Source organism: Cynocephalus volans, chromosome 8, assembly GCF_027409185.1.
Source record: "Cynocephalus volans isolate mCynVol1 chromosome 8, mCynVol1.pri, whole genome shotgun sequence".
In the NCBI taxonomy this organism is placed as follows: Eukaryota; Metazoa; Chordata; class Mammalia; order Dermoptera; family Cynocephalidae; genus Cynocephalus; species Cynocephalus volans.
Genome location: NC_084467.1, coordinates 71,258,951 through 71,282,391, shown reverse-complemented (window position 1 = coordinate 71,282,391; position 23,441 = coordinate 71,258,951). Strand labels below are relative to the sequence as shown.

Genomic DNA, 23,441 nt, shown 5'->3' with positions numbered 1-23,441 from the left:
CTTCAAACCAGTCCAAAAAAACTTCCTGTATACTTTGCTCAAGGTACTAAGTAAGGCTGGTGGTACTGCACGCAATACAATGATGCAGAAGATAAGGAAATGAGACAAGTGCACAAATAACTTTACAAATTAGTGTAATTAATAGAATAAGTGCTCCTTACCAACCATGGCTTTTGCTTACCCCTTTAATCTTGATTTTGATGAGTGGTGTAATATCCTGGTGATTAATACATCAAATGTAGAATGAACTAACCAACTTTCTAAAAAACACTGTAATTTGTAATAGATTTCTTTTTTTAGCTAACATGTCTAAATTTTAGAATAATTATTCTTTATCTATATCCTGGTTTTCTTTTTGAAATATTTTGGTAATTCAATTTTATGCCACAGGAGGCTTACCCTTACATTTCTTGGCATATTGCTGCTGTTCCTTCTGTCTGGAATCCCTCTGCCACTTGTCCCTTGGCCAACTACTATTCCTTTTCCAGGACTCAGTTTAGGCCCCTCAGTTGACTATCTAACTGACCCCTTCCCTAAACCTCCACCACACAGCAGGGGAACAGGGATATTTTTGTCCATACTAAATATGCTTACCACTATCACATAGTATCTGAAGTATCATTTTCAAAAGACTGTGAGCCAACAAAATAGAACTCATGGCTTTCACAACTATAACCTCAGTGAGTGCCAGGTACCCTTGCATTATGCCTAATAAAGAGCTAGAACATAATAAGCAGAATACAGGAAGATAGATAAATAGGAAAAAAACAAAGGGAGGGAGGGAGGCATGAATGAATAAAATGAACTATGAGAAGTAATGTATATGAATTAAAAGGATAAGAAAAGTGAACAGAATTCAGAAACTCAAGTGTGAAACAGAAATATAATTTTTTAAAACTGCAAATGAACTTAGAGATCTCCTAAAATAGGAATTTTCAAGGATTTTTTCTAAGCAGGACTTTTTTTTTAATTAAATGCTTAATTAAATATTGAGGAGTGTAAATTTATAAGACAGAAAACAAAAATGAGTATTTTTTCAAAAAGTTTAGTTTATCATTGTTTGATATAAAATAACTTTTCATTTTCATTATTTATAGAAGTCAAAACCCTCAAGGAGGAGTTTTAAAAACCACTGAGACTCCTCATTGTAAGAGTGAGGAAGCAGAAGGTCCACAATTACTAGGGAAACAAAACCTGCAACTCAGGACCAAACTCCATTAGAAAAATTTTTAAAATTACTTACAAATTTGACAGTGTCTACAAAAATAATTTATAACTTTAAATATTTTTCAAAATTTTAAACTTTAAAAGTATTACAAAATGAAAGGTTATATACAACTACATTAAATATACCTCATAATTTTGCTTTTAAATAAATACTAGGGATTGTGTAAACAAACAAATTAGACATTTATTTTCAAAGTACACTAAAAATACTAGATAATTTTTTCTTGTAAAACTTTTTGACAAGGTAGGCTTCCACATCTACACATTTCCCTAGCAATATTTTAAATTTGAGAAAATACTGTTTCCATCAGTAAAACTCCTCCAAGCAGTGAAGTTTTTTAACAGAGAATAACATATGTGTAGAAAACACTTTTATCACCATACAGAATAAAGAACAAAAAAATTAAAATCCACATCTTGTTCCTCCTCCAAAATTTATGGGACCGACATCAGCACTCCAGTTCAACAGCTAAATGTGGGCTATCTCGCCTCTATGTGAAAACCAGTAAATTCCACACTGGAAATTAAACGTCAGCCTTACTTTGCAAAGAGAAATGTATCTGATACTGCCTATAGTACACTTGGCATTGTTTCTTTTTAGTAATTATGATTTACAGAGGCTGTTGAAAAATGATGGCTACTTTGAAATCCTAATTTTCCACTATCCCTCCGACCAGCATCTGAAACTTATTGACTTTAGAAAACAAATCAAACATTGACAAATCTAAATAATTCGTTTGCAGAAAGATGTCTGAATATTAAATATGAAATTTAACAGGTTTTAATAATTAGACTCTATAAATGGTATAATACATATGCCTGTCCTAATGTGGTAAGACATACTTATCACTTAACACTCGTCAACCTAAATATAAGAAATTGTTCTGGCATTTTACTAAATTAAAATCTTGAAATCCTACAGCTTGAATGTACAAATTTAGATTTTATTAATACTTTAAATCAAACCATAGTTATTATTCAGTTTCATATAATGCAATTTATAGTAGTCTGCTGTGAATGCAAGAACACAATGAGATTTTAATCAGATTTTAATATTAGTCACTAGAATACATTTGGAAAGGCAGACAACCGCCCACTCTCCCAAAAAACTATCATTTCACAATTAAAAGATAAAGATAATCCACCTGTGATATATAATTACCTACTAAAGAAAGAAACTATGGAAGAATGGCTTCTTGCATACCAGAAAATATCTCTGATGCTAAAAATCTGGGCCATCTTTGCTAAAAGTTTATATAAAATATTAAATGCTATTGTTCCACAGGCTGCTGATTGACTAGATGGTTGCACAGTTTGATAACAGTTGGACCATGGATTTGTTAAAATATTATCAAAATTTTTCTTTACATATTTTATCTTATAACTATTAGAAATGTCTTTTTAAGAATTTTTTGTATTTTTATAGTTTCCTTAACTAAGTAAATAAAATACAATTCACACTACAGTATCAATATTCATATTTGGTTAACTTCCCTTCATTTCATTTTGATTACCTTATGCATATCTATGTCTTCAACGTGATTTATTCTTTTAGAAAAAAGCAGAAGCAAGCCATCACACCAGGACACAGTTCTGATAAGTATCTTCTAACTGACTTCCTTTCAAAACTGTTAAGACATGGGAGGATCCTAATGTCTAGGATGATTTGGGGGCAGGGATTTTGGACCTGTGATTGTAGGTCAGGAGAAGAAATACAAGGAAGAATCCTGCTTACATGTTTTCTATATGGTAACTCGATCAGGCATCATATTATAAAAGAGGAAATTATTATAAAATGAGGAAAAACTATTAGTCTTTAATTGCACAATAAAAGTATAAGCACAAAGTACTAAGAGGTTCAGATGGACAGGCAAATAACACTTCCTGCTTTCAGAATCAGAACACCAATTTTGATAAAAGCTAGTCAAGTCAGTCAGTAAGTTATAATTTAACGGAGGTAGCAACAACAATAGAAAATCCTACAATAAAAAATAAAAGAAAATCCTGAGCAGAATTGAGAAAAGGAGTAAAAGGGACTCTCTCAAACAAATATGAGAGAAAAAATAGAACAAATCTGAAGTGTAAAAATGGATGTCAAAAGACAAGAGCCATTTAAATATGTGAACAAATGTTCACCAGATTTAACCTACTCAGTAATAATAATATTAATGAGCATTTACCGAAAGCTTTCCAAGTATGAAGCTTTATTAAGCACTATAACTGCATCACACAAATTTTCTCTATCACATGGAAGCAAGAATACTTTTATATAAACAGAGAAAAATCAGTATTATAGCACTTTTATTATAACTTTTATCATTCCTATATCCATGAGAGTAATCTATAATTGGTTAGATACTAGCACAGTTTATTGTGATTTTCATTATTATCAACGATACCGTAGTTAACTCAAAAAATACATTGAGAGCCTACTCTGAGATAATCACTGATGGACAGGTGCTGATAGGTACTTTTGGTTGTTGTTCAGTCTTGTCACCCATAATTAACATGATACAAAGCATCAGCTATAAAACCTAAAAACTATAGCTGGGTATGAAGAGTTGAAAAGCTACTGAGGAAATGATTTTGTTATGCTTTTACAGAACAAGTTGTAGCAGGGAAATTTCCTATGTACCAATAGGATAAACATATAATACAGAAGTTCATGATAACAAAGAGAAAGCTACAGTAAAGATAAATTGCAGTGAATTTTTTTTAAAAAAAAACCTCCAAGGGCAGAGAGGTTCCTAAGCTTTCTGAAAAGGGGCAGGCTGGTATCTAAGGAAACCTAAGAAAAGCAAATTAGCTGCTTAAAGAGCTGTTAAGAATGTTACTAAAATGGCCCTGAACAATGAAGAGCATCTCAACAGGTCTAAAACAAAATAAAGATTTCTCTCTAACCAGATTATAATAGCTTATTTTTATACAGTCTTAATTACCTAGGAGAAACCTCATATAAAATATAAATAAAGCAAAAACCTAGGTCATGGAGCCTGAAAGCCACATAATAAAATGTTTCATTTTATATGAGGATTTAAAAAATCTCTCTCTCTCTCTCTCTCTCTCTCTCTCTCTATATATATAAGTATATATATAAATCATTTAAACATGCAGGTACATTCTCAAAAAAAATTTCAGAAACATCTATTAAAAAAGCAAAATTATATGTCTTCACAAATATCACATTAAAAAGTGTACATTTCAACTTGAAGCAATTTGGGGGCAGTTGATATTCTTTAGGCTTAATGCATGCCCCTCAAAGTATCATCAGAAAAATGGGCTCTTTCCTTCTCCTTTGCTCTCAAGCAAACTAATGCCTTTGATTCCCAGCTCCCCTGTACCTCACATTCAATCCAATGCCAAATTTTATCCTACCTTTAAAGAACTTTTCACATCTATCTATGCCATTGTCTCTCATCAAGACTGTCATCCACACCATCTAATTAGGTTTCTTATTTCTTCCAGTTATTTCCCCACTCTAGTTCATTGGTTATACAACATTGAGATCTGGCAATTTAATGTAACACTTTCTCAAAAGAAAAATCGACTTTTCATGGTCTACATTATAGTCTAATCTTAGCAGAGCAGGCTCTTTATAAATACGTCCCAAACTAACATCCCAGTTTCATCTCCTCCCACTTTCTGTGCAATTCATACCATCCGTACACATTTCCTCTAAGACACCATATTTCTGCTTTTATTTTCCCATGCCTTTACTCCTGAACTTTCCTCCTCCTCAAGAAAGCCTACATACTGCAATCCTCTTCAGCCTTCAGGTCTACTTAAATAGGGTCTCTTTTTCCATTCCATTCATTTTGAATTTGCTCCCCATTTCCTGTATTTCCACAAGCTTTCCTCTACATTTCACTTTGGCATATCATTATAGTATGTCTTATATTACAATTACTTGTGCAAATGTCTGTTTCCCTTATAAAACCTAGTAAGCACAGTCCTTACAGAACAGTACATTTCTCCAGGCAGGGCCTTAATAAAAGGCTGTTGATATAAATGAATAGAATCAAAGCCCAGAAGTTAATGGTAAACTACATGAAATGTGCTTACAGGTAAAATTGTTCTTGCAGAGGATAAAACACAATCAATACTTAAAAATACAGACTTTAAGACCGCGGCAAGCAAAAGAATATTTCTGGCCTGGTAATTTTTGGCAAACTCAGTACCAGAAGTTCTGTTAAATTATTAAAACCACATGTGCTGCCACAATAACCTTTGTGGCATTGTAGAAAACCAAAAATAACATCTTGAAAGTAAAATTCAAGGCATTATAAATACTGTAAATTATTAAAGTATATCCAAGCCCTTACCTGTCATTTATGCACATGCAACATCATTGTAAATAGCTGCCCTGAACTACAAAAGCATAACATACTTTAAGAGATCGTACCCACAAATAAAATATTAGATTTTTTTAAAAGATAATTTGGATATGACTTCTATTTTAATAGGATTATCAAAAGAAGTCTTCTCTATAGCAAGAATTCCCTAGTACTGCACATTTTAATATAACTTATCAAAATTGGGAGTGAGAGGTAAGATAATGGCAAAAACTGAATCATTCCGGCTTGGTAATTAATATTTTGTGGCCTTGAGAAAACTATAAATTGCACAACACAGAAGGGTGACAAGGCTACCAAAAATCAAGATTTTTACTCACTCAAATTTACCTGTATGACCTTTATTGTAACCTAACAATGTCCCTATAAATGAAAACTTGGTTACAGAGTTTGGGTCGGATTAATACAGTCTTTTTGTTTTTTGGCTGCTGGCTGGTACAGGGATCGTGTTATCAGCACCATGCTCTAACCAACTGAGCTAACTGGCCAGCCCTTAATACATTCTTGAACTAAGCTAATTCCAAAAATCAAAACATCTGCCTTTCAGGTAAACAACCAAATACACCAATTAGGTATTTGTACTATTTCTGACTATTATACTTGGAATTAAGAACAATTTTCAAAATTTTTTAAATTTGTAATATTTACATATATTAAACCAAAAGCTGCACTGTTCTAGATTATTCAATTTATTATCTGTTGTGCTGGTGTGAAGAATCAATAAAACTCAAAAGTTCATATAAAGGAAACTCACTACTAAAGATAGGGAGCTTCTAATTTCCATTAAATTGAGTCTACCTGTAAAGTGGTTTCTGTATCACCATGATAAATCATTTCAAAAAATGTTAACCTGCGCCCGATCTCGTCTGATCTCGGAAGCTAAGCAGGGTCGGGCCTGGTTAGTACTTGGATGGGAAAAAATGTTAACCTGGATTTTAACACTTAAAATTTGACGAACTTTTGATTTTATGTTAAAATGATGAAACACACTAAAATTTTAGTAAGTACTTAGCATTAAAAAGTCAATTTGATAAGCAAAGAATTAATGTTCGAAAAGATAGAGCTTTAAAAATTCAGAGTAGCATAGTTGTGATACTGACCAAGTAGTGTTAATGAAAATTTTAACTATTAGCCAAACTTATATACACTGTTTCATGGAATTCTTCCTAACATTTTTAGTTTGATTTTTCAGCTCCATTAATTATCAAAACATGTTATAGGTCCCTACTAAAAGCCTATCCTTATACAGAGTTGCATATGCTTTTTAATCTTTTAAAATCTCTTCCACGTAATAAATGACAACAAATTAAAATAATAAAATTACCATAAAAGTTTATCTAAGACAGATTCTACAGGAGATAAGGAAAGAAAAATCAATAGAAACTTAAGTCTTCAGATGCAATAATTTATAAGGTTTAAATAACAGACAGGCAAATTTTCAGCCAAAAAATGAGACCAAGACAACGCTAAATCCTGGCCAAGAGCTAATACATATTTTTGCCTTATCATAAATCTGATTGACACCAATCTAAATAAAACAAAGTAGGATGGCAGGCCAATCAAAGACATCAATTGTGCTATGTGTCTGCTCATACAAATCAATTTAATATACAAACTAGCTTTCTTTTTTTCTTTCAAAATCATTCTACTCATAACACAAATTGTAAGACGGCAGTACATAAACATTCCTCAAGCTAACATTTACAGTGCTTCAATGAAAAACTTCTATATTTCCTCTGAGAAAAAAGTACATGGAATAAAGTTTTCCTTTGTCAGCTGAATGAAAGTAGGCAAGTAAGAAAAGATCACTCGTATGTTACTTTACATGGTCATCAGACTAAACACTAAAAGAATCTTTTACAAGAGTCGAATAATGCCAAATACGAAGGTGTGGCAAATATCTTTTCTTAACTATAGAAGGCTTAAAAATATATTAAGTCACATGAAAATACTCTAAAGAATACAAATAATGATTCCACATTAAACAGAAAACCCATAAATTGATACTAACCACTAAATTTATATCTTGACTCTTTTTAGTAGGCCAAACACCAGCTTAGTTGGGAAGTCAAATGAAAAAAGAAATTGTTTAAAAAGAATTTAAGGCCCTCACCATCAATTCAGACATGAGTAACATCAAATTATTAAAACAAATGAAGAAAATATTCTGCAAGAGGAAATATTTAAAATATTCAACCAATATACAAAATACCAAAAGAGTGTTCTTAAGACCAGTGCAAAAAAGTCTGGTAATACCAGAATTTTATAAATGCCTGACAATATCAATTTAATAAGTACATAAGATTTTGTCGTGATTTAGTCTTTATAGAAATAGGCAAAATTGATTTCAATAAAATAAGCTAACAGATCAAATTTATATTTTATTTTTGATTAACCGTTAACATTGTGGGGAATTAAATGCAACCTTCTTGATATGCTCCTCTTGATTGTCACAGAATTAACAAGCAATAATGAAAATGAGGCCATTAGTGTATGTAATCTACAAGATTCTCAATATTCTTCAAATACTTAAGTGATGATTGTTCTACAAGCCATTCAATTTAGTATTGTTCTAAAGAGCTCTAATTCTTACTCTCTAATTTTTTTAGGAATACTCAAACTATTAAAAATCAATCCCAAATGTTTTTGAAAAAGGCAACCCTAGAAAATGTGAGTTCTAAGATACTTAAGCTTTGCTCTTAGATATTTTAATCATGTAATATCAGCTGAACAATAATTGTTTTAAAGATCTATTCTCATTTAATGAAACCAATTACAGGTTTCCAGGCAGAAATGTCGAGAGTAATTATGTACTTTTTATTAGTAACACAGTACAAGAAAGTTGGGGGGGGGACATGGAAGGTATGGGGGAGTGACTATATTATTAAAATAGGCAGAGTATGAAGTTTATGTTTGACCATCATGTTCAATAACTTATAATTCTATGTTACCTTATTTCTATCACCATAATTCTATAAAATGTTTTATAAACACCAATCAACCCTAAATTCCTAAGGAGATACAATGATAAGAAAAGTGTTTTAGAATGTATTCTCAAATTGCTGTGTTGTATCTGTTACCTGAATCCCACAGAGAAAAGAGCTAAAACAAAGATTTTCTTGAAGTGTAATTCAAATAATTTCAAAGGTCCAGGTATTTACTTTTGCATTAGTCAAAACTACTGTGGCTCAGTAACTACAACAGATAACAAAGCATCTGTTATGATGCTCTCTGGCAAGTTGTAAAATGCTGGGCTAAGTCTTTTCCTTGAACCTAAGCTAACATTTTATTTAGGGCCTATGACATGAGTAATAATTACTATCACTCTACTTTGACTTATTTTTGGTCAAAACAGCAATGCCTTTTGAATTAATAATCTGATTTAGAGAGCATTAAATATAAATTAATTTTTGAAAATCATGACAAAAACTCAGTAATTAAATCGCTTTACTGAATGAGTTTTACTTTTCCTTCTTAAATATGAATCTCAGAAAGGCAGTTTTACCAATCATACTTATATTAAAATATGTAAATCAGGGCCGAGCCCGTGGCGCACTTGGTAGAGTGCTGCGCTGGGAGCGCGGCGACGCTCCCGCCGCGGGTTCGGATCCTATATAGGACTGACCGGTGCACTCACTGGCTGAGTGCCGGTCATGAAAAAACGACAAAAAAAAAAAAAAAAAAATGTAAATCACACAAATATTTGAGACAAAGTTATCCACTTGAGAGCATAAATACATTTTTAAAAATTTTAGTACTTCTATTTAAAATTATTTCCTTAGATGTTGTATTTATTTTTATAAAGATAATACTATTGTTTAAATTACTGAAGAAAATATGTGAAATTTTAAAATTTCTTCTCTTTAAAAAAGTAATAGAAATTTAAGTTTCTAAGACTTTAACATTTTCACTTTTTAGTGAGGCTTTGAATTAGCAATATCATGTGAATGCCACAAAAGCTACCACATAAAGTATACATAATAAAAAATATTCTTTTTAAACCTTTCCTAAGAAAGGTTTCAGTATGAAGAAATCTATCAATCAGGCAAAAGGAATGCCTTTGAAACATACAGAAAGGAAAAAGAAACTAACGTTTATTTTTATAATTGAAATGAATATATTAGTTTTTAAATCCTGGGAATAACAAGGCCATTTAAGATAGTATTTATATTTTCTCCAAAACAGTTATTTAAACATGCAGATTATAATTCTGCATTACAGATTCTTTATATACAAACACACAAATTTTTTAGTATTATTTAGGGTGTATCATGTTTTGTAAACTTTAATGCTTAACATATTAAAATATTTATATTTGACTTTTCATTCAAAAATTATTAAAAAATATATAATAGAAAACTTCCATTTTTATAAAATTTATATTTAAAGATTATTTCACATCTATACTCAAAACACATATTACTCTTACTTGGAGAATTATTCATAATATATCTTATTTTTTTAAAAATCCACTCAAATAGATGAAGGAACAATTACTACATACACATTTACTCTTAGCATATACAAACGAACAGAGGATGTTATATCATAAATTCATATTCTATTTTATTCAAGAAAATTTCATAAAAATTTCTTGAATAGTTTACAAAGAATGTCCAGGTTATTTTAAAATGAAAAGCAATTACCAGTTAACTTCCTTGTCATAAACATCGCCCAAAGAATAAAACATCAATAACACTTTTATAAGAACAATAATTTAATCAACTTTTCAATACATTTTCTTTGCAATGGATTCAGATTTCACTATTTGAAAAATCATTCAGTAGTCTACCTTCAAATTTAAGAAAAAACAAGTAGAACTTACCCTAGCTGTGCCTTTCCAATAACCTCACAGAAGTTATGCACTCCCTGACAGTTACTGCGCCTCACATAACAATTTTCCTGGAATGAATTCTCCAGTAACCCTTACCTCTCTGTGAAGGGAGCTGTGGTGTTAGAGGGAAAAGGGTAATGGTAATGAACTGTAATATCAGATTCCACTTTCCAGCGCTTATACTTAGTACCAAAGTATCTTTTTATCATATTATTTCAAACAGTGAAGTAAACTTGACAGTAAAGAATACCTATCAATAATTCTAAGGAAGAGGAGCACTTGTATATTTTTATAAAACATACCATCGTAATCCTATTGTAATTGCTGTTGCTAATATTCTTACCCTGTTATGAAAATGCTCTGCATAAATGTAGCACAGACTTGTTAAGATAATACAAAACCACGCTGAGAGAGTAATATACAAAAACCCATGCCAGTACCATAAATCTCTTTAAACAAGTTTCCTTAGTTAAAGGGTTATACTCAATGTAACAGTAACAGTCTGACTTTTCGCATTAGTAAAGATTAGTTAGTAAAATAATAAATGTAAAACAATAAATTTCATTAAGAAAACAGCCTTTTAAAATAAAAAATAAATATTTCTACTTGTCATATTACCCCCTGGTAAACTAAGGATGCACCAGTAACTTTCCCTTTTTTATAACCCCCCAGCAAGCAAATTCTGAAACATTATTACTATACCAAAGTGTAAAAATAAAAAAAACTGGAATTGATTTTTCAATAGAATTTAATATATCCTATCATTAAATTTCTTGGCACAAGTAATGTATACAGATGTGAAAAATGTTGCCCACTATTAAAGATCCAAATGCTCCTAAAGGCTTATCACCCTGATTACCAAAATACCTGAACGTAAAACTCTCAAATATTTCTGAGTATTCAGCTAATAATTCTTAGAAATTCAGTTGGCACAGAGTTCATAAACAGAATTCAATTTTCAGTCAAGAATTGTCTATTTTACCTTGGTCAGCAGTTTTCTAAATCACTTCACACTGGGTCATTACTGGTGGTTTCCATAAGTGTCACTGCACTAATTTGTCCATTATTGCAAGTAAAAGTCATTAATACAAAGTGATCATTTTTGTTTTTAGAAAAAAAAGCATATGCAACTCATACAATTTGATCTATTAACTAAATGTAGCTCTAGAAATGCAATTTACTACTTTATGTTTACTGATCATTTAATAATATTTCACATAACCTGGAAAATAATCTAAAAAGCTGGGATCTCTATTTTAACGATATTTAAACGAGACAGTTCTGAGGTCATTCTCCCAGAGCTCTAGTCAATCATAAAAAAAATCACAATCTCAAGATGAATCTGATATCTTTATTATCTTCCAAGTTATTTTTACTGATTAAGAAATGGTAAAAAGGCACATTTGTAATCTGTGAATATAGAAAATGATAAACATCTGGTATTTAGTATATTAAATTTCACTATAATTTGGCTAATCTCAAAATGCCTTACTTTTTCTTTAGAACAATTTTTCCAAAATAAAAATAAAATAATTTCTATAAAAGACTTTCAAAAGGGAAATTATCAATTTACAGTGCCTTCTTTATTTTATCTCATATACAAGCTCCCTCTGCAGGTAATAACAAGGGTTAGCAAAAAACATTGGAACCACATGCAGTTGCCTGTGTAAAAATGCAGGTCACTATTTTATAGAAATACTGCTCTCTAGCATTGTTCCCTCCTCCTTCCCAATTATCTAATTAAAATAACTGTTCTTGAAAATCTGTGGTTGAACATGATTATTCTTGTCTTCCAACCTAGTTAAGAAGGCAGCTTGAGCAGGCAGGCTACAAAAACTTTTCACAAACTCACCCAAGAGCTACTCACACAAAGTGTATTTCAAGGAAAGGAAAGCACTGCCTTGCTTACACAGCACCAGCCTGAAGTGACAGACCACCCAAAACAAAGCTGCCCAACCTGTTTATCTGACTCATCTTCTGAACACAAAGTAAACAATCAAAGGTGGCATTTTGGGATTGATTTACAGTGAAAGATAAAAGAACAATTTTCAATGAATGCAGTAAAAACTATAATTTCTCCTTACTTCAAATAATTTTAAAACTTCAATTTGGAGAGTATTTATTTCTGAAAAATCTATTTTCATTAATTCAATTTTAAAAAGAAAAAAAAGCAAATCTGACTTGCAAAATGCTCTTTACCCTCTGTAGTTTTTTTATTTTATTTTTTCAGAATCTGTTATCGATTTCTATTAACAAAATGTCCTCTTCTGCCCTATTCCTTTCCCCAGGTATACAGAGATATGGCACATCAATGCCAAGGGAGCAAAAATGGGAAAATGAAGAACAGTTTCAAAGTCTTGGGTGAAATGTATTACTAAAAATTATTTCTGGAGAATGTTTGATGCCCCCTCCTTTAAGATTTCTCCTTAGGACAAGCACACATCACCTATATAACACATAAATAGTAACTGGAAATTTGAGGCAAATCCAGTTTGACTCACCTACAAATGAACTGACAGGCTTATAAAAACTAATTTTTAAAAAAGATGCTTATTGAAGAAGTGAAAATTATAAAAGATAAGCAACTTTCATGCTAAACATACAGAAATATCAGAGATATCAGTTATATGTTCTTTTTTCCAAAGAAATAAAAAATAAGGTAAAAGCAAAGGCAAACAAGCAGTGTTTTTAGCAGGTTTTTTGCTTAAGACAATAGAAATCAAATTTTGTTTCACTTATTTTTAGATATTCAGGTTGTAGACCAAGTTTAACACCGTAACAGTATCAAAAGTGGTTTCTATGCAGTCTATGGGTATCATAGCACTTGCAGCAGAAAAAGCAAAGAGGAGGAATGTTCCTATTATTCATCTATTGAGGTATCAAGAGGAAGAACCTAATGTCCAAACATTATCTTCCGCATGACAGCAGAACTCTGGAAAAGCACAAAAACAGTTAAATGTCCTTAGTAAAAGTGAAAATGTGTAGGACATCATAATTCGAGCATTTTTATTTATTGATTCCTATGAAGCAAAATGAAGCTTTAGAATTACGCCCATCTTTTTAAAAATGGAAAACAAGATGTGTATCTTCAGTACATCAATCTTCAGTATATCTTCTGTCATTTGATACATACGCCTTCATCAAACTCTACAAAAATATGTACAATTATCAGAATATAAATGCATAATCACACAACATTATCAAAATTAATGTTTCCCTGTCTTAGACTTTAACCATAGGAAAGCCAGGAATAATAAGAACTAAAATACACCATAAGCATCCTAAGATTAAGAACACAAAGAGGAGAAAATGCCATATAAGAAATGTGTTCTGTAATTTCTAATCAATAACCACAAAAGCAAACACTATAAAATGACGGGCTTTTAATGCAGAGGAATAAAATTTCCATATGGAAGGTACGAGTAGAATAAAGAAATAATAAGTCCAGTTAGAAATACTTTACTTCAAAGTAAAGACCCAGGGAAGATAATTTTCAACATGATTCTTTTTTATGTGAATTGAAGCTGAGAACTGATTAAGTAAATATCATCTACATAAAACAGAAATATTATACTAAGTAAAGACTTCATCTAAAATCTTGTAATGGTTCACTCATTACATAGAGAACTGCTGTCACAGTACTTATTTTAAGAATAAACAATTAAAATTAGAACTTACTTTCTAAACAAAAGAGAGAATTCTCTCTTGCTCTCTCTATAAATAGGTACTATTCACAACACACTACAAGAGAAAGCATTAGTCAAAAGCAAGGTCACCTAGCCTGTGCCCAACAGCCAAGTGCCATTTTTGGCAGTAACTGGGGTTAGATTATTCTGTCATCTAAATCCAAAGCAATAATTAGTTTGAGGTGTGGACAATGTAAAAATACCTACAAAAGGATGCAAAGTATGGACAGTACAGGCATTTCTTGATCCAAAGGCAAATAATACCTTTGAAAGCAAAACAGGTACTAAATGAGTCAAATCATTTTCAAAATCAGTTTAATAAGAGACACCTTAATCATACATATTTTATGTTTTAAACTTGTCCTAATTTTTAGCCAATAACTGTCAACAAATATTGATATAAACAAAGGAAAAGAATACAAATTGCATTCTTATGTATGTACATGTGCATACGTATTTGGCCAAGAAAGCAGTTAAAAGAAAGGAGTTAAAGAGAATTATCTAATAACTGAAAGAGTAAAACTAAGCCCTTTTTTATTAGCAGCCTCAGGATGCATCCTTCTTCACTACTAGGATGGCTCAAGATTTCATTATTCATCCAGGAAAAGATACTGGGTTGTATCTCTCTTCTAACAAAATAATATGTTTGAATTGATGCTGTCTAAAGTTAACCGTCTTTTCAACTTCTCATATCTCTCAAAACTAAGAATTAATAGTTTGTTTTTATCTCCATTTATTTTTTTCTACTATCAGATTTAAAAAAATTTTTTTAGAAGTTACTTAATGCTTTTTTTTTTTTTTTTTTTGGCAGCTGGCTGATAAACAGGGATCTAATCCTGGAACTTGGAGTTACCAACACCATGCTCTGACTGAGCTAACCAGCCAGTCCACTTAATACATCTTAAAACAGAATAAGACTTGGTCATATATTTCAGGAAGTTAAATTCTGCTTAACCTGCCTTCTTTTTAACCTCATTTCTGTTTTTATTAAAGTATTGGATCTATCCAAAAAAAAAGTCCTCCAAAGATGTTTCAGCTTTAAATAGGCTTCATTTAAGGCAACTAATTTTGACAGTAAAATTCAGAGATTAAGGTGTAATCCCTGTGTGTGAATTTTAATGTTTATGTTCTCTTCACAGATTGAAAAAATCAATGACAAGATCAACAGGGACCCGTTTTGCTCAGCATACGTTTTCTTGTCAGGTCATGATTAATGCTGTGCTCTGTAGAGGGAGACATTACATCCGGGCTAAAACAGACCCAAATTTTACCCTCAGGCAGAAATCTGATTTAAACATCTCTATTTAAAGTGACATTTGTCCTCCCTTTTCAACTGGTTTCACCAGAAATTCCAGGAAGTTGACTTCATGACCTAAAAACAGCCGGGTGACTTTGAGTAGTGTTGTGCCTCTTCTAGCACTTGGGTAAATCTGGGTGCCAAAATGAATCAAGGTGGTGATAAAACGGGTACCCAGCTATCTGCTGTGATGAATTCCATAGTACTTTAGGGCTACAAGAACTTAAAATGTAGAATTAAATATAATTCCAGAGTTAATATTAAAAATTTCTAAAACGTGTTTCTGTTGCTGATAATAACCTAGTTATCCCTTCTGATGGACTAGGTTTCTTTTGATTCATACAATCACATCTGATATTTCACTACACTAATCTGAAATATCACATGATTACAAATTCTAGAAATCAAGAAAATCAACTACTAAAAACAAGCCTCTAAAACAAATGAGAATATGCGAGTGTAAATAGTTTCTTGTATATCAAGCAATAACTTCAATAAAAACAAAAATGGAAAGGAAAAAGAAAAAAATGTTCACCAAGTAAACAAATGTATGTATATTAAAACAAGAGCCAATATCCTTACACCGTGAAACATGGTAACTTTTGATATTATTAAGCAATTTAAACACTGCTGGCAAGTTCCTACTAACCAAGGTAATCTAATTTCTGTTGCTTTTCAACCTAAATTGATTTTTTTTCTTTTAGCCATTCTGGTAATTGAACAAATTTATACAACCGTGATGGGATTTTACTTACCACCACACAATGCATAAAATCCTCTATGAAGACAAACTATATTACTTCATAAAACTGCATTTTTTTTTGTAATTAAACAAATTGTATCTAAACTTGCTTTGTGCTTCCGAAGCAATCAATAGCATTTTGCTGTAAGCTGCACTTTACTTGCAGGTGTTAAGTGTTTGGTTCCTTCATTCGATCTACCTTTTTATTCTTTAGACAGTATTTATTTGCCAAATATGGGAGGTTTTTTGTAAGAAACAAGGCTTTTAAAAGCTGTAGAATAAGAATACATTAAAAAGTACAAGGTGCCTTAAAAAAGTTCATGGAAAGATTTGTATTATATTTTAATTCCATTTTTCCACTAATGTTCTGAAGTTACCCTTGTAACTACAAATTCTTGCCTACATTTAGTCCATCAAATAAATGACCTTTTACATTTTAAAAAAATTTTTTGGTTGATTAGGACATTTATGTCACCATGACTCACCTAAAAAAAATAACTACTTACATCAAAATAACATTAAGGGATTTTTATAGTTTATAACATAAATCTAACAAAATCTACATACTAAACTCAATACCAAATTGAAGTCCCAAATAAAATTTAGAAATGACGGACACTAGTTACTCCTTTAAAAGTTATCATACTAGGTCAAGAAAGATGTCATTATTTTAGGATCTGAATACCCTAATTCCAATCATTAACTATTCATCTCTATAGTTAAAGCATTTCCTTAAGCTTTTTCTTAAAGCATTAAAAAAAAAAAAAAAAAAAAATCACTTCTTGACCAATCTTTGAGAGCACCTTAAGTAGCAAAAAGATTTTAGATAATAGCCTCAATTTATTTTTCTGATAGCATCAGATCTAATTACAGTAATCTGAGTGATTAAATACTTTTCAACCTTTCAACCTTCAATCAAGAATTATTTGAAGAGATGAATAATTTGGGTGGGGCTATAGAATTAGTGTTATGTAAGAAAGAAGTTAACTAACCTATGATTTTAACCTATCTTTGAAATAGAAATGTTTTAATCTTTCCTGAAAATAGTTACAAAACAGTTATCTATTTAGATAACATGAACTAATATTTAAACCACAGGACCAAAACTTTAACAGGATTTCAAGTTCTTCTCAGGTCTAGTACCTAAAATTGCTATTTTTAATGCTTTATCAAAATCATCAATTTGCAAAGTTTTCAGCTAGGCATTTTTGCAAATAATATGATGAGTCTGTTTTTATAATTATGAATTTTATTTCTAAAACATACTACTTTGAAAATAATATCACTTGTTTTACTTGCACCTTTTTTGCAGAAAAGCAAACAAGATGTCAAATGTATACCTACCTCTCCCTTCAAGACTCAAAATCAGATACAGTGAAACATCAAGAGGCAAAAGTGGTCCAGTCTTTGAAGAAACTTTCTGTAAAAACAGCACCTTATATGACCCTAAATTCTTCCATTTCCAAAGCTATATTTCATTCCTAATCTAAGTACACCTAATCTGTGTTCTTAAGTATCAGCAATTGGACAAGTGGTATGGATTCCTGCTAAAATGAAAACAGATTTCTCTTAGGTAGGTACAGTGTGTTTTGCCCATACTTTAGAATACATAGTAATGCTCTTTTCATTCCACACTACACCTGTCAATTAACTGTTATTTAAATATTTATTCACAAAAGTTAGGTCAAATAAATATTTTGATAGAAAATAAAGCAATAACCGTTTATTACTATGGTTTGCAGATCTCTAGTTACCTTTTGACTTTCACAGCATCTCAATCTCAGTTCACATATTCCTATATTACTTAAGACACTAAAAAACTATTTTAAATTTTTAATAAAACACAGACAGCTTCAATAACGATCAAATAAAAATCTAACCCTAAGTAAATCTTGGTTTTAAAGCCCTCCTCTTGCTCATTTCAACAAAGGAAACACCCAGAAGCCTGGTGTTAACGTTTCTGCTGATTGTGAAAATTGCAGCAATAAAAACTCCAACTGCTTGTCTTAAATTAAGACTTGTAGTACTGCATGTGAGATCTGTATATTTATATTAGTTTTTATAACATTTGGAAGTTTTGTTGTCTGCTTTGATGTTGGTCCATTAATAAAGCAGAGTCAAAAGCCTGGAAAAAATTATATTTATTGGGAATTCTCAAGTCAAAACTTGAAGTAATTGGTCTGTTCTACCCCACATGATTCAATATTCTGATTTCCCCAACTACCTGCTCCCACAGCTATCTCCATTTCTAAATTCGTTTTCTGTTGCCAACACATAGTAACCCAGAGTGATTGAAAATGGCAGCTGAAGTGCTTCTACAACACATTAATTTTTCTCTAAGTAGTCCAATTTTGTCATCTAAATGTTGAAAATCTTCTTTTCATTGCATTTTATACCTTAAAAGATTTGCTGAATTCAGGATCACCATCATATAAAATGAAGAGCAATGTTTTCAAGACAATTTTTAGATTATCACTAATAGCTCTAAAGGATAATGTGTTTTCTTTATAACACTCTACAAAGCAGACTAGTTAACAGCAACTTAAGTACAATAATCGCAATTACATCAATCTGGGGAGTTTTTTGCTGTTTTTTTTTTTTTTAAGCCACTATGGTACTTCTCAGACAAGAGAAAGGATCGGCGGATAAATAACCTATCATAAAATGATTTCAGGGCAATGGTATACAATTTGAATGGCACTAAAAAAAAACCCTCATCTTAATCTGAAAAAAATTACCCCCCTGTTAAACTAAAGACTAAAAATGTTACGCAATTAATGATAATTTTTCATCTCTGAAACTGTTACATTAAAATTCATTTTCAATATAAAAATAAAGAAAGGAGTCTGAACGTTAGTAAATAATCCTCCTCCAATGAAGGGATATCAATTCACGTTGACAAGCAACCAACCATCAAGGGAAAAACTATAAAAAATATGAGTTTACAAATGTGAAAACCTTCCCTGAAATTCATTTTCATCTTTTAAAAACTAGGTTTTTTAAAATCTTAAGATAAATTAATAAACCTAATTCTTTCCCAGAGACTGATGATAAAAGTTCTTTCCCTCGACCCATCTACTCTCCATAAACTGACCCAAACGACCCAAGTACCTGTTCTTACTTGTTTCGTCATTCACAGATACTGAGTTAAAAGAAATTCAAAGAACATATCTCTCTGCAAATGCAAAAAAAGCAAGAGCAAATAAACTATAAGTATTAAGGAAAATAAAGCAACTTTAGGCTAAATACTAGAGTTTACAGTCTGACAAAAATACAAAAATCTTGAAACAAAACAATCGATATTTAAACAAAATTATCTGTAAATAGGATTCATAAAAATCTGGGTCTTTATTACCTAGAAACCTTTTCCGAACTTACACTCACAAAAGAAGTTGTGTTAATAAAGTTCATGTTGAGTTTTTTTATTTTCAACAACCTCCACTGACTTTTTTTCCTATTAGTTTAACAAGTATATAAAAAGGAAAGTTTCCTGTGTAGAAATGAGTGTCCTTTTATCACAAAATTTCTATTGTTTCATAGACTAATTGAAAACTAATTAAAAGCCTTTCTCATTTTACTAATATAACAAAGTGTAGGCCCTAGAAAAGCATTAAATTAGAAGGAAAGGCTTTCTCATTCTCTCTTCCACTGAAGGTATGGACCCCAAAAGACAGGCAACAGTGACTATCATAAAATAAAAGGTCACCCTTTTTCTAGGAGCAAACAATTTATCGATAGAAAATAATTGTCTTGCCATTTGCAAGGGATCCACAGCAACAGACAATGTTTTTGGCTCACATAATTACAAAACAGTAGAAGTTCAGAAACACAGCCTGAATCCACCTCCCTATTTTTACCCTTTACAATTCTCATTGCCCTTTGGGCCTCAGCTTGGAAGCAAATGCAAGACAGGCTGAAGTTTTCTCAATTGAGCTGAAGCTAAGAAACCTTTGATATGCTAATAGTCCCCTTCAAACGGTAAGAATTCACACTTGCATTAATTCAAACAATTTGTGCAGAATGATGTGAAATGGCACCTCTTTTAGAGGCAAGCAACAAAAGGAGAGAATCGGAATGTCTGAAGAAGCTAAACAACAGAACATTTGTTCTGTAGTATTCTTGCTATCATGCATAAATTTATTGGAGGGTGTAGGGAAGGACAATAAAAAGTTCCATAACACACCTGAACAGAAGTAGATTTTCTTATCAAAGGTTTCTCAAGCATTACAAAGATACTAAATTTAAAGTTACAAAGTTACCTTTACCTAGGTCAAAACAGTCCCATCACAACTTGGAATGCTGCCACAGATACCACAAAAACTATTCTATTTTTTCTGCTACGAATGTATATTGCCTTTTTAGTGCCTATTGTTAAGGTTTGCCCAAGATCAAATCTGATTTAGTAAGAGATATCCCAACAGGTAATTATTTACCAAACGGACGTGACTTTCTTCATTGTGCAACGCGAGGTGAGCAAAGAGCAAACTCGGTGGGGCCCGTTCCAGACATAAACACTGACAGGGAAATGAATGAAGCAACTACGTCTGCTAAATCTACGCGCTGGAAAGGGGAAGAAGTACAATCACCGTAAAGAATGTAGAAGAAAATCAAAGAACTGGGGGCAGGGTGGGGAAGAGTGCCTCAGAACCTGGCCTTTGTAACGGGAACCATATGGTTGGTGGCTGTGGCTCTGACGCTCCCAGGCTGTTTGGAGAAGCTGCTAAGCAGCCCTGACACCTTTCAAGAAACAGGAGGAAAACATTTCCTCGGTCTGAATTTGAGACAACACAGTGTGCATCAGGAAGAACAGAATGAGGGGGCCGAGGAAGGGGGAAAGGAGGAGGGGGAAGGAGTCCCTTGAAGACCGGGAAAGGATAAGACTGGCACCGCAGGACTTGTCCCTCCAACTATGCTGAACAGAGGATTTAAAAAAAGCCTCCGCTCAACGACACTTTGCTACTAAATACTCGTAAAGCTTCCAGCGTTTTCCCCTAACCCCAACGCCGCAGTTCGGCGAAAAGAACAAACTTCACGGGTCCCAAGCGCAGGAGTCTTGCAAGCGTGCCTCCAACACTGCTGGGGCGCTTTCGTCGTTTGGGTCACCCTCGCCCCTCTGCCCAAGTCGCCCCAGCCAATCCAGAAACCCCCTCTCGGGTAGCTCGGGGGTCTCCCCTTTCCTCGCGCTCCTCCCACGCCTTTTTCTCGCCGCTGCTCCCCAGCTGGCACCCCCATCCTTCCGACCAGGCTCCCCGAGACTCCCCGCCCCACGGCCATCCAAGGAGCCCACACCCCGTAACTTCTCCCGCAGGCCCAACGCGGCCCGCTGCTGCCCTCTCACTGCAGGTCCGGGAGGCTCTCTGCCCTCCCACGGCCCGCCGGGTCCCAGGCCCCGCCGCCCTCCCGCCCCGCCAGGCCGTCCCGGCACCGGCAGCCCTCCGCCTCTAATCGTTGCCAGCCCCAGCGCCGACCCTGCCACATCTGGCTGCGCTTTGCTGTCATCCTCGCCTCTCCACACCACCTATCCACCGCCAAGAAGAAAAAACAACCCGCAACAACTCATCCGAGCCCTCCCCCACCGTCCACTTCCCCTGAACTCGCTCCCCGCGCTCGGCCTCCCGCTCCACTTACAGCCCGGGACGCGTGTGCCGGCGGGTGGGGCGCTGGGGGGCCTCGGGTCCCCGCACCCCGAGCAGAGCAGCTCTGCCGAGGGTGCGCCTCACACACCCCCTCCCCAGCCCGGCTGTGAAAAGACGAGCGGCACCTTCCGACCCCCAAGCTTTGAAGAAATCAAAAAACGCCCGGGTACGGCAACCCCCTCCCCCCGCCCACTGCCGTCCCCAGCAACTAAACTGACGCCTCGAGAGCGTTACAATAGCTGCAAAAAAAAGGAAACGCAGGCAGGACAGGACTGAGAGTTCTGCGTATCGGTTTCTGAGCATAGGAGATGGGGACGTGGGGGAGGGGGCGAGCAGCCCGAGCAAGCGCGGTGTCCCCCAGGCCCCGCCGAAGGTAAACAAACAGCCTAGCCCCAACTAACCCGCGGCTCCCTCCACCTCCAGCATCCACCCCCGGGCAGGAGGCGCAAAGCAAACAGGTCTCCGAAGCCAGGCACAGAGGCACATTGTTCACCGCTGCGGCTCTTACCTCCTTCTGCGAGCGCGCCCCGGGGGAGGGCCGTCTGGTGTAGGGGCCGAGCCGGGGGAGGCGCAGAGGGCAGCGGCGACCCCGGCCGGGGAGGGCCGAGGCCGGCCGCCAGCGGGTCGCCGGCCGCCGAGTCCGCGCGGGAGGCAGGGCTGCGGCTCGGAGCGTCCTCCTGCTTCGGCTGCCGCTGCCGCTGCCTCCAGCCAAGCAGCCAGCGCCGGGCGGCTCCTGGGGTTAAGTCAACATTTTCCCGCAGTTTCCCACACGCCGCGCGGCGACAGAGGTCTCTTACACACACGCACACACCCCTCAGACCGCACGCTCCCTTAGGGGAAAAAAAATTCGGGAATCAGAGCTAAGGGGGTGGTTGAAGCAAAAGCCCGACAGAGGTGCGCAGACTTGAGAGTCCCCTAGAAGCGGCGGCCGCGGGAGGGGCGGGCGGCGCGAGGCCAACTCAGTTTGTCAGGCGAAGCCCCTCAGCCCGCCGTCCGCGCCAGCCGGACTGGCATCCCTCACGCCGACCCTGCGGCCTGGGGCGGGAGGCAGCGGCGGCCCCTCCTCACATTTCGGATCTCCCGGCCGAGGCTAAGCGGTGGCTGCTGCCCCACGAAGGGCTGAAGGCGAGGACTCGGGCTCGGGGAAGCAGGATGGAGCAGGGAAAGAGCCACGCCGCGCACAGCAGCGGAGGAGAGATGCCCCCCAACAATCCCAAGGAATTCTCCGGTAAGCTCCCGATTTCGCTCCGGCACCTCTGAGTGTGTGTGAGCGGAGAGAGTGAGAGGCAGAGAGGGAGAGAGAGGGAGAGAGACGGGGGAGTGCGAAGTCCTGACACAGACTCTCGGCGAGGTCTGAACTGGAGTCACCTCCAGCCTCCTCCCCCTCCTCCCCCCCCCCCCCAATCCCCACCTACCCCCCCACCCCGCCTCCCGGAGTTCGGCTAATCATATAAACATATTAACGTGTCCAGCAGCAAAGGACAAATCTCTCCCTCCTGATTTTTCCAGCAAGGGCTCAGGCAAACTCAAAAGAAGATTACAGGCAGCTAAGTACAAAACGTGGAGCAGATAATCTATAACTCATTGCCGCCCAATGGCCATTTTCCACTCCATTTGAGCAGCTGCGGCGGCGGTGCGCCCGAGCGTGGGGGGAGGGGCAGCGAAAG

The 23,441-nt window shown here is 35.2% G+C and overlaps 1 protein-coding gene across 5 annotated transcripts in view; it reads right to left on the bottom strand.

Annotated features, from left to right (window-relative positions):
- ADGRL2 (adhesion G protein-coupled receptor L2) overlaps positions 1-23,035 on the bottom strand; it is a 180,618-nt gene extending 157,583 nt beyond the window's left edge. For 4 of the 5 annotated variants that reach the window (XM_063105500.1, XM_063105503.1, XM_063105505.1 and 1 more), the window contains exon 1: positions 22,283-23,035. The gene's annotated coding sequence lies outside the window, so the exon portion shown is untranslated. Of the gene's footprint in view, positions 1-22,175; positions 22,262-22,282 lie in introns of those variants that run through there. The other variant, XM_063105502.1, reaches the window with a different exon arrangement.
- Positions 23,036-23,441: the final 406 nt, after the last annotated feature.